This window comes from Ictidomys tridecemlineatus, chromosome 3, assembly GCF_052094955.1.
Source record: "Ictidomys tridecemlineatus isolate mIctTri1 chromosome 3, mIctTri1.hap1, whole genome shotgun sequence".
Classification (NCBI taxonomy): domain Eukaryota; kingdom Metazoa; phylum Chordata; class Mammalia; order Rodentia; family Sciuridae; genus Ictidomys; species Ictidomys tridecemlineatus.
The window spans coordinates 8,257,822-8,268,646 of NC_135479.1; positions in this window are offsets into that span (position 1 = coordinate 8,257,822).

The window sequence follows — 10,825 nt, forward strand, 5'->3', positions numbered from 1 at the left end:
CTCCCGGCTCAGGGGATTCAAAGGCTGAATGCTGAGTAACTGGGGAGTCACGGGGAACCTCAGGGCAGGTTTTCAAAGTCTGTGATTGGATAACGCTGTCGTCTCTGCCTCCTCGTTCCTGAGATCCTGTGGCCACCGTCTCTCTCCTTCACCCAGGTGTCCCTCTGCACTCTGCCAGGTCCCCCAACTGGCCCGTCTCTGAGCACAGGAGGTCTTGTGGCAGGCAAGTGACACAGAAGGCCCAGAGTACCCTCCCCCTGGTCTTTCCTGGGACATTTATTTGAATACCCTCAGGGAGTGGTTCCTTTGGGGTATTTATTTGTTTAAACGGTGGGGGGCTCCTAGAGGGGAGGGTGTCAGGTTTCAAGGTTGGGGGACCCGTGCAAACAGAGAGTGGGTGGTCTGGAAGAAAACAAGCAAGGGTGAGAGGGAGAGAACCCATACCCTTGGCATGTTTGTAGACAGAAATGCTGAGCTGCGACCTTACTTATGGCTGAGCTCCACGTCTGAGATGGGGTGACTGGTGGGGCTTGTGTGTGTTCTGCCCCTTGGTAGACTTGGAAAATATGATTTGGGCAATTTAATTTATCTCAAGGGCTTTGGTGACGACCCAGGTACCTTGGCAGGGGGGAGGGCAGTAGAAGGGTTCAGTCTGGAGAGATGGTACCTGCAGCTCCAACTCAGGGATTCTGGAAGATTCTTGAAAATTGGGTGTGGAATGGCAAACCTCTTTCCCCCAATGAACTTGAATTACTGATCAGAACCAATGGCCCTGCGTTGTGTCCTAGGGTCAGACTCTTATCTGGGTCAAACTAGCCAGAAAAAAAATCTCTCTCTTTAGTTTTGAGTTCACATCAGCCCTGATTGACAGGACTGAGAGTTTGGGATTAGGCTGGTAACTGTCCAAAGAAAACCCGAGTTAAAGAGACAGAGGTGCAGGAGAAGCCACTCATCTTTGATGGAGGATGTGTTGAATCTCAGAGGCCACTGGTCAATGCGCACCTTGTCCTGCAGCCCCCTCCAAAGGCTGTGGCATTGTGGGATTGCTGCTGCAGACTCGCCGTAGTTCTTCATGGACGGAAGACTGAAAGGCTGTTGAATGTTTTGCCTGAAGACAATTTTTGGAGGGAAAATACCAGGGAAGATTCTGGAGACATGGCTGAGCACAGTTAGTGACATTATTAAATAAATACTAAGAGGTACAGGAGCGGCAGTGGTGAGTGACTATTCTCTAATGTCTTACCAAGGGCAAAGAGAGATGGGATTAATGGAGCAGCGTGGAAATAGAGCCAACACCAGAAATCCTCACCGACTACTGAAAGCAAGAGCACTCAGGGGCTATAGCATCCTTTTTGTAAAAATTGCAGGGAGGGACAAATTTTTTTTTAAAAAGCCAAGTCCTAACTGATGTTCCTTTGAAACAGAGATTGTCACTATATTAATAACTCCTGAATGCCCAAGGTAGGAGCTGGGCTCACAGGGACCTTGTGACCTTGATGACCTTGTTAAAAATTAGCAATGTGTGTGCTGAAGTGTTTAGGGGTGCAGTGTCCTGACGCCTGCAGTCTACCTTGACACAGAATGAAAAAATGAGATGGGGTGATGGATGGGAAGTCAGATGGGTGAATGGATGGATATGTGATAAAACCAAGGGAACCTTGAGGATCATGGAATCTAGCGGGTAGGGAGGTGGGTGCCACATTTCAAATACATTTCAAAAATTTTTCAAGTTCAGTGTTGGGGAAAATGACCAACCTTAGCTCCACCTATGATTCCAATGCAGTGAACTGTGACGAAGTCTGGGAATTGTTTTTAAGCTCTGCATGTGCTTGGGCCTCGGTGGAATAGATCTGTATCCCTCAAACTTGAATGGAGTCACAAACCCAAGAGGTTCTGTCCAAGAGCAGAGTCTGGGGTGGCCGAACTTGAGCACACTGCACGAGCCCCCAGATGATGCGGATGCTTCTGTTCCATGGGCCACACCTTGAGGGAGAGGGGCTTCTCCCCTGTTCTTTCCATCTGGGTAGCTCTGTGGGTCTCACCTTGGGCTTCACATTGGAATCATCCAGGGAACATTAAAATACATTGATGCCTGGGGAATCTCATTCCCAGAGCTTCTGGTTTGATGGGTCTGGGTTGTAGCCTGAGGAATGAGGTTTCAAAGCTTCTCCGATGATTCTAACGTGCAAATGATTTAGTGGTTTAATGTTGTGGAGTGAAACTGTGGAATATTAAGTTATGGGAAATGAATTTTTTGTAATAGGAAGTCACTAACATCCTGGTATGCAGGTGCGCAAGGGCTTCTACTTAATTCCCCTCATAATGAGGATGATTAACGGCCAGCATTTATGGAGTGTCAAGCACTTTGTATTCGTTAGATTACTTAATTGATCCCCATGACCCAGCAAGGCAGGTATTTTTATCCTGTTTTACAGATGAGAAAACTGAGCTTGATGAAGTGATTCGTCCAAGATGAAGCCACTACTAAGTCTTGGAGAAACATTTGAGATAGGTTCTCCCAACCGTAGTAGTCCATATTCTTGAACCATTCTATCATTCATTCTTTTCACGACCAGTGCCTGGGTTGGAACGCTACAGTCCATGGACCAATCCTGCCAGCTGTTCATTTGATGAGGTTTCACAGGAACCCAGCAATGCCCATGTGTTTATGCATCATCAATGGCTGCTTTACTGTACAATGGCAGAGCTGAGTGGCTGCAATAGATGTCGTGTGGCCCACAATCTGGCCTTTTGCAGAAGAAGCCTGCAACCTGTGATGGATGGTTGGCCCGTGCATACAGAGTGAGAGCATGTTCCTCCATCAAGCACAGAGTGAAAAGATTAACCCATGGGGGAAGTGAACTTGAACCCCTGGTCATTGCTTGGACATTTTAATTCGATCTTATGGCCCGAGTTTCACTCGAGGGTTACTGATTTCCTCTGCACATATTTTATTTTGATGCCAAAATTTCTGATCTGTTTTCTTAAGAGCAGGAGGTCTTGATCCCAAAGCCTGGGGCGTCACACAGCTCTCTGTAGAGCGGGGTGAGGGAGGCCAGCTGCCGGCCACCTTCCGCTCCAGCACCGTGGGAGGCCTGCGTGGAAGAGCTCCAGACCCGTGGCTCCGGAGGCGTCAGCGCAAGGGTCTTCCATCTCATCCCTTCAGCCATCCTCTGAGAAGACTTCCCAAGAGGTCAGGGGGGAGGAGCGGGGAAGGAAATGCCAATCAATCCATCAAAGCCCCACCCTCCTGTGGCTTCCAGGCCGGGAACTGATCCCGAGCATCCTTGACCCACCCCCAGGGGCCGAGGCAAGGGCAAGCCAGGAGTGCATTTGGTACTGATTCTGGATTTCCTGTTTGGTTTCTATCCAGGGGGCTTTGGGATATGCTCACTTGAATTGTACGTACACACACACACACACAGGCACATTAAGCACCCCTGTCTCTGAGTTGTGTGTGTGCTTGCTACATTTCTTCCTCTAGGGCTTGTTTGTGTTGTCTTGTTAATTGGTAGCAAAGGAGGTGGGGCAGGTTCCCAGCTCTTTCTGAAAAATATTTGGAAAAGGGGAGGTGAGAGATGGGGAGAGGCCAGGGTATACCCCTGGATCCCTGGGGGCTGGATTCCTGGGGTCTGGCCTGGTGCCAGGGAGATTCTGCCCCACCTCAACATGCATAATGGTGAAGCTGTGATACTTTTGTTGGGATAGGCAAACACTTATTTAGTGCTTACTATCTGCATGGGATACAAAGACACAAAAGAAGACTTTGCGGTCTTGACCTGAGAGGAGAGACAGAGAGAGAGAGAGAAGCAGCAGCAAGGAAAAAGAGAGGACTTCAAAGTTGGTGGGCGTGACTGCAGAAAGGCCAGATGGAGATGGGTGCATTGGGTGCCCAGGAGCCTTGGGCTCAGCTTTCTTTGTCTTCCAAGCAGAATTAAGCCTTAGTCCTCAAAAATGTCAAAGGTTTCTCTCACCAAATAACAGTGCAAGAAATAAACCGCCAAGCCTTTCACACATGGCCCGTGTCAGCGGTCTTATTACTTGGCAGGGCTGGACCCACAGGCCACCTCCACTTCCGGGATGCCCACCTTAGCATCGAAGGACTTGGCTGGGATCCTGGGAAGCTGAAATTCTAGGGGAGGAGCCTGCCCCAGGAGCACAGAAGTGTCTCCCCTCTTCCTGTTAAGTAAGAACTTTGATCTTTTCAAGGGGGACAAAAGAGAGGTCTCCCTTGTCAGCAACTTCCAATACCCTCTCCTCTCACCTTGAAGGAGCCAGTTGTGTGTGTGTCTCCGGCTGGGCCCCTCCTCTTACGGATTTAGACTGGGGTTGAGTGAAGCTCCATAAGTGGATCCCATGTGGCTGAGATCACATGGCTCTGTGGCACCTGAAACATCATGTGGCAGTAGGGCTGAGCCAGGAGGACAGGTCCTCACTGTTTCTCCTGTACCAGCTCGGGGCTTGCAGCTACTGGCCCAGGAGCCGAGTTGTGGCAAAGCTGGGACAGCCCAGTATCTAAGACTGCAACTTGCACATTTAACGGTTTCTGGAAATTCCTTACGAGGCCAACTGCCTGCATCATTCTGCCATCACCTCCGGGGTTCCAAGCCAAGTGGGGAGGGGGATCCCTTTGTCACCTCCCTTCTTTTCCCTCCACCCCCTCTCACCTATTGTTCCAAGAACTAAGTGGTAGAAATTCTTCAAGATAACATGACTTTGGTGTTTTCCATTTGCATGTGAACTGTGCCTCTGCAATTTTTAGGGGTTGGTAGACCCCAACAGTCTAGGAAATGTCTGAACTGAAGAGAGAGGAGAAAATTAAGCAGTGGCCCCCTGTAAGGAGGGGCAGAGGGCAGTCAGAGCACCTACATGGCCAGAGCCCACCCTGAACCTTTGAACCCCCATGCTTGACAACACAGACAGACCCTACTGGGGGTCCCGCCCTGCACGGTGGAACATGCTCAGGTGTGCTCAGCTCGGCAGTGAGGGACAACTGCAAAATGTGCAGAGGCATCTGCTGAAGGTACAGGAGAAATGGAGATGTCCGGCATAAACAGGTTTCCACTGCTGTCCAACCCAGCAACTCCTTCTTTTCTGGATTTGTCCATCACATAGGGTCCCATTTATTCCTAAGATTTCATCATTTTCCCAGGTAAAGAATCATTTTGAAATGTGAATACCTCCCAATTTATCTCTTTGGGATATACATATACATACAGATATATATATATACACATACATACATACATATATTTTATATATATACACACATACATACAGATATATATATATATATATATATATATATATATGTCTGTATATGTATAACAACACACAATGTGTAAAGATATTTACAAAGGAGTGATGCCCTCTACATAAGGTGGTACCTGGTCCCCTAGCACGTGCACACTTCTGGGCATGGTGGTCAGTCCATCCTGCTTTGCCCACAGCTGTCCTGAGTGTAAAACTGAAACGTCATCTTGGGAATCACCTCAGACCCAAACAAATTGGGAAGGCTGTTTATCCTAGACCCAGGCCTCTTTAGTCTCTTTTCTCAAATTCTCATGATCACGCTGTAAATTAGATGATGTTTTCACAGATATGGAAACAGAGATGTTGAGTGAGCTTGCGAAAGTTCATACGCAGAGTTGGTGGCTGAGATAAGGCTCGCTCTGAGGCTGAACCCCAAGACCCTGTGTTTTCCATAAGGACACCTCAGACCTAGCAAATGCAAACAGAAAAGGTCCCTGATGGCCAAAATGAATGACAGTGGTTACGTGGGAGTGGGACAATCATACTCAGAAGGGAAGGGCCCAGGAGGAGGAGAAGGTTGCTGTTGGCATCTGCTGGCTGGCTCCAGGCTGCTCCAGGATCTCCAGCTTCAGGTTCTAGGGAGGAAGGAGGCTTGCCTGGTCCTATTATCAATCCAGGTGGAAGGCCAACCGGGTACAGCTGGGAATCCTTCCCTTGCTTTCTTCCTGCTGTCTCCTAGCCCCGTGGGGGTGGTGCCAGAGGAAAGGAGATTGGGGAAGTGGGAAATTGCCAAGAATGCCCCTCAAAGGTAGAGACTGGACTCCAGTCCTGCTTCCTCCTTCCTCTTGAACCCATCCTCTTACCCCCAGAGGTTTCCAAACAGGTTCTCCTAGCCCATGTGCCAGACCTGCTCATCTGCTGAGCCTCGCCAGAAGCAGATAAGACCAACAGCTAATTACTGTTTTCTCTTCTGCAGGCTGTACAGCTCTGCCAGACTGGGATTCGCATTCTGTAGGGGGCTTAATCCTGCGCTGGTACCTGGAGACAACCCAGCCACAGACACCATCTTGCTCACGATCGTGGGCACGCTTCCAAAGTGTTTCCCTTCCCCAGCTCTCCCACCCCTCTCGGGGCTCTCCCTCCTCCCACAACACATAGCCCTGTGCCTTCAGGTTCAGATTTCTTCAACTCCACCACGGAAAAGGTTGCACTGATAGGAAACCAGGCCAGGCTGTTCCACCCAGGAAGCCGGGAAAGCAGGGGCCCTCTTGGGAATTTCCCACTTTCAAAAAGAAAGGGATAGCAGAGATCTGGGGTATGGACTCCCTGGAGGACAGAGGACCATTTCCCCCCAGGGTGTCATGCGATCATTGTAAGTGATAAGTGATTGTTGTAGAGATCAGGAAGCCCGTGGGACCAGCCTCAGGAAAATTCTTCTGGGCGGCTGTGTCCCATTCTAAGACAAAAAGCATCGATCTTGCCCATACAGCTGGGTCTGGTTCCCCAGCACCCCCTGTCCCAGCCCCACTCTGCCCCACCATTCCATTCCCATTGAAATAATCACAGGGTAGGCCAGTCCTGGCTGTGTTGCCATGACAACTACTCTAATTTCTTCTAATCTCAGTGTTCCTTCCTAAAGGGACCTCCCCCAGTCCTCACTCCCCCCTGCAATGTGTTTTAATTGTAATAACTCCCGGGGTTTCGGGAGGTAATGACCATGTGTGGGGGAGCTGGGGTTGGCCTGGCTCCATCCCCAAAGTTGCTCACCCAGCGGCGCCAGGCAGCCCTCTGCCCGCCAGCCAGCAGGAGTCCTCAAGGAACCTAGGGCAGGATGGGGTGGGGTCTGCCATTGGGGTCTGCAGCCTCAGTGCTAATGAACACAAGCAGGGGGTGAGGGGCTCGGCGTCTGCGAGGCTTGTGTTCCAAGGACATTTGATGGCACTCCAGCTCTTAGCCCATCTTCACGCCCACCTTGATAGGAGTTCATGCACCATTACCTGCTCCAGGCCCCAGGTAGCCACTCTGCTTCAGGGATATGACCCTCTCCCACTTTGTGGGGCCAGCTGCCAGCTCTCCATGTTACCTGTAGCCCCGGCTTTAGAGCCAAGCAAGTCTTTGCATTCCTTGTAAGACAATGTGTGACACAACTGTTTTATTAGTAAAATAATGTCCTTAGGCGTTTATTTTTTTTTAATGTACAAGTAATTATAGAAATCCAGGTGGTACAAAAGCAGCTTCATGAAGTAAGGAGAAATCGGCCACAATCCCCCGTGATCCCAGAGGTTCACATGCAACCTGCAGACCAACAGGGCTGGCCAGCGTCCCCAGCCACCAGCAGGCCGCACACTTTCACATGCACTAGAGTGACCAAGGTCTCCCCTTTCTGACCAGCTCCTGGACCACATCCAACTCGCCTCACCATGGACCACATCTGCAATAGCAAAAGTCCAGAGCAGCTCTGTCCTACAGAACTTTTCCTGGAAATGTCCCCCACCTGTGCCATTTGATGTATTATGGAGCCCCTAACTTCACTAGCCATGGAGCTGTTGAAATGTGTTTAGTGCAACTGAGGAAGAGAATTTTAAATTGTATTTAGTGTTCATTTGCATAAATTTAAATAGCCACATGTACCCGGGGCTATGTATCAGACAACACAAGTCTCTTGGTTGGTTTAGGTTCAGATTTGGCTTGACCTCTCTTTGGGGAGAGGACACAGACTTGGGTGGACAGCCATCAGGGAACCATGTGCCCTGAATCTGCTTCCTGTCCCCTCTCCTCCCCGGAAGCCTACACAAGAGAGCCGCACTTGCCTTGTCTTCTGCACATAGCACTTCTCTGTAGTTTCTGCGCTGCTTAAAGGGGACTGCAGAAAAACCACTATAAGTTCAGGGGCTGGCCTTAGAAATAAGAGCATAAAATTTGACCAAAGCCTGCAAAACTGCACAGCCTTTGGGGAAACCAGTTACATGCACAGCAGCCCCGGGTGCTCAGGGTCCATTAACCATGTGCTACCAGAGGCTTCCTCTGACTGCTCTTTTCTTGCTAATGACACTAGGAGACAGTTTGGGGTGGATGTAACCATGCTGCTGAAGCTCTTGATCCACATCTGCTCCTACCAGAGCCCTCCCGGGCCGAGCCTTCCCCTTTACACACTGAAATATTAGATGTTCAGTTGGGAGTCCAACAGCAAAATATTTCTGAAATTGTGTGTGCATTTTTTTTTCTTCTAATTTAATGTGCCAGACAAGCCTCCCTGTAATTAAAACCAGAAACTAGGACCAGACTTAGACAGAGATTTGAAGGCTGTAAAATTCTAGGACAGGTTTATGTAAAGCAATTAAAAAGGGAGTTAAAAATTGTTAAAAAATTAAACACTAATTACTTTTTTTTCTCCTCTCATTTCTGCTGAGTTGTTTTGGCCAGGGAGTTTGAAGAAAGATATAAAAAAGAGAAAGTTTTGCCTCGTTGCTGTAAATCATGTTTAACCAATTCTTCTCTGCAGTTTGCAGCCGGACCCATCTGCTGTCAATTAGCTGAAATCATGCCTTTTCAATTAAAGTGGCTTAGGGAAGTCTGGTAGCAAAACGTCTGTGTGTGTGTGTGCGTGTGCATGTGTGTGCGTGTGCGTGTATGTGTGTGTAAGGTGAAATCTGATTTCAGGCGGCGAGGTGGAAATATCTTTTAAAAGGTGTGATCCTATTTTAGTGTTTTCCAAATAAAATGGGGTATTATTTGCCATGCTGTGGGGAACCGTGGAGGGTGGAAACAAAGTTGAGGAGGTGAGCCTTGAGAACTGAAAGAAATTTGTTCTTGCGAGCCCACCTCGAGCTCAGCGCCTGTAGTGCCCATGAGCGTTGGCTGGGGGTATTCTGAGACCACCTTGCTATGAACATATAAGGAGGAGTGGGACAAATGGCTGCAACAGGACAGCCTTGGGGTACACAGACGAGGTACACTGTCCCCTTCCTTAAAGGCACAATGGGGGTAATAATTGGAACAGGGTAACCGTTTCACATGCGGTGGAGGCTAGCGGGAATGATGAGGTGAGGCTGCTGTTGTCTTTCAAGATAAAATGGGCTTCCAGCATCCAATCTCACCCTGGTCCACAAGGAGGCCGGAAGGATGGTCCTGTTTCTGGGGGCCTTCTGGGAGCATCTGATTCTATATTCCTTTTGATGGTTCCCCGGGCCAGGGAGGTCAGCCTTGAGAAAAGGTCAAGGTGAGGAGTGGCTCAGCCAGAGGCCTGGGAGGTCCAGCTGAGGGCAGGAGAGCTTGTGTTTGTGTGTCTGCTCTGGGGACCCCTCCGTGTGCTCCAGTGCCGCCTCTGGCTTTCCGGCCTGTGCACATCTTCGATCTCCCCAGGTGGGTCAGGTGGGCTGCACGTAGGAGACAGGTAGAGCTCAGGGCGGTAGTTAGGCACACTCCTTGGCGTTCGTGACTCCTCTCCCACGAGGAGGCCTCTTGCCTTTGCTCACCTGGGATGGAAGAGTTTGTCCACCAGGGGAGAAGAGTGGGTGGCCTGTGGGTGAGTGTTGGCTTTCAATCTCTTAGTCCCTCCTCTTGGGCCTGTCCGCACCCCCTCTGAGGGGCTGCCCTGAGGGACCAGCCATCTGCCTGAAAACCTGCGCTTTGGCTGCGGCGTAGAGGAAGGGATTTGGAGGAGAGTGAGCTGGTGATGTGAGCAGAGGTTTTGAGATTCCGCTTGATGTCGACGTTAATGATGGTCATTACCGCTAACTTTTATGGGAAATGTAGGGTGCTGGAACACTGGCCTGAATGTCTTACCCGGAATCCCTCCTTTCAGGCTCTTGCACAGGGTCATGTACAGGGTCAGAGGTGGGAGTTGGGCTGGCCTGCACACTCTGGTCCCCACAGTGCACCCCCTCTGATAATGAGGGGCCTGTGAGAAACTTCACATTGTCCGCTACTTTGCTTTCAAATTGGGGTTCAGAAGAGGGTGTTGGTGACGGGAGGCTGCCCCCAGAATCGTTTACTGCTGGTCTTGGGTAGGGTGGACGTGGTACCAGCTTGAGGGTGGGGCACACCTGGAAGTGCATCCCAGCTGTTCATCTGCCCATGACGTAATCACCACCATCTTGGACCATCTGCAAAGTGGGGTTTAGCCCAACCTCCCTGGGAGATGGACAATCCACAAGTGCCGCATGTGCCCAGCATGGGGAAGACACTCCACAAACATCGGGCTCCTGGCCTTCTTTCCCGGTGGCCTGATTCCATGAAGCTTGACTTGGTTTATTTCTGGCTCCTCAGGCTGTGATTTCCTGCAGGATATAGTCACAGGTCTCTTTCCAAGTGATTCACCCGAGGCAGGCTCTGCAGAGTGAGGCCACACCCTAAGTTGGAACAAAGGGCCTGTCCAGGGCTCTGGCCATATGAAGCCCTCCTCTCCGGAGGAAGAGTTGCCTCCAGCCCCTTGGTAGTTGGAGGGCAAGGCTGAGGCCAACCTAGTCCCTGCTGTCTGTCCACAGTGCCTTCAGTCCCTACTTCAGGACACAGAGGAGGAAGGGGCCACCGGCCATGCTCTAGAGCTGCCCTGCAGGCCTCCAAGCTCCAC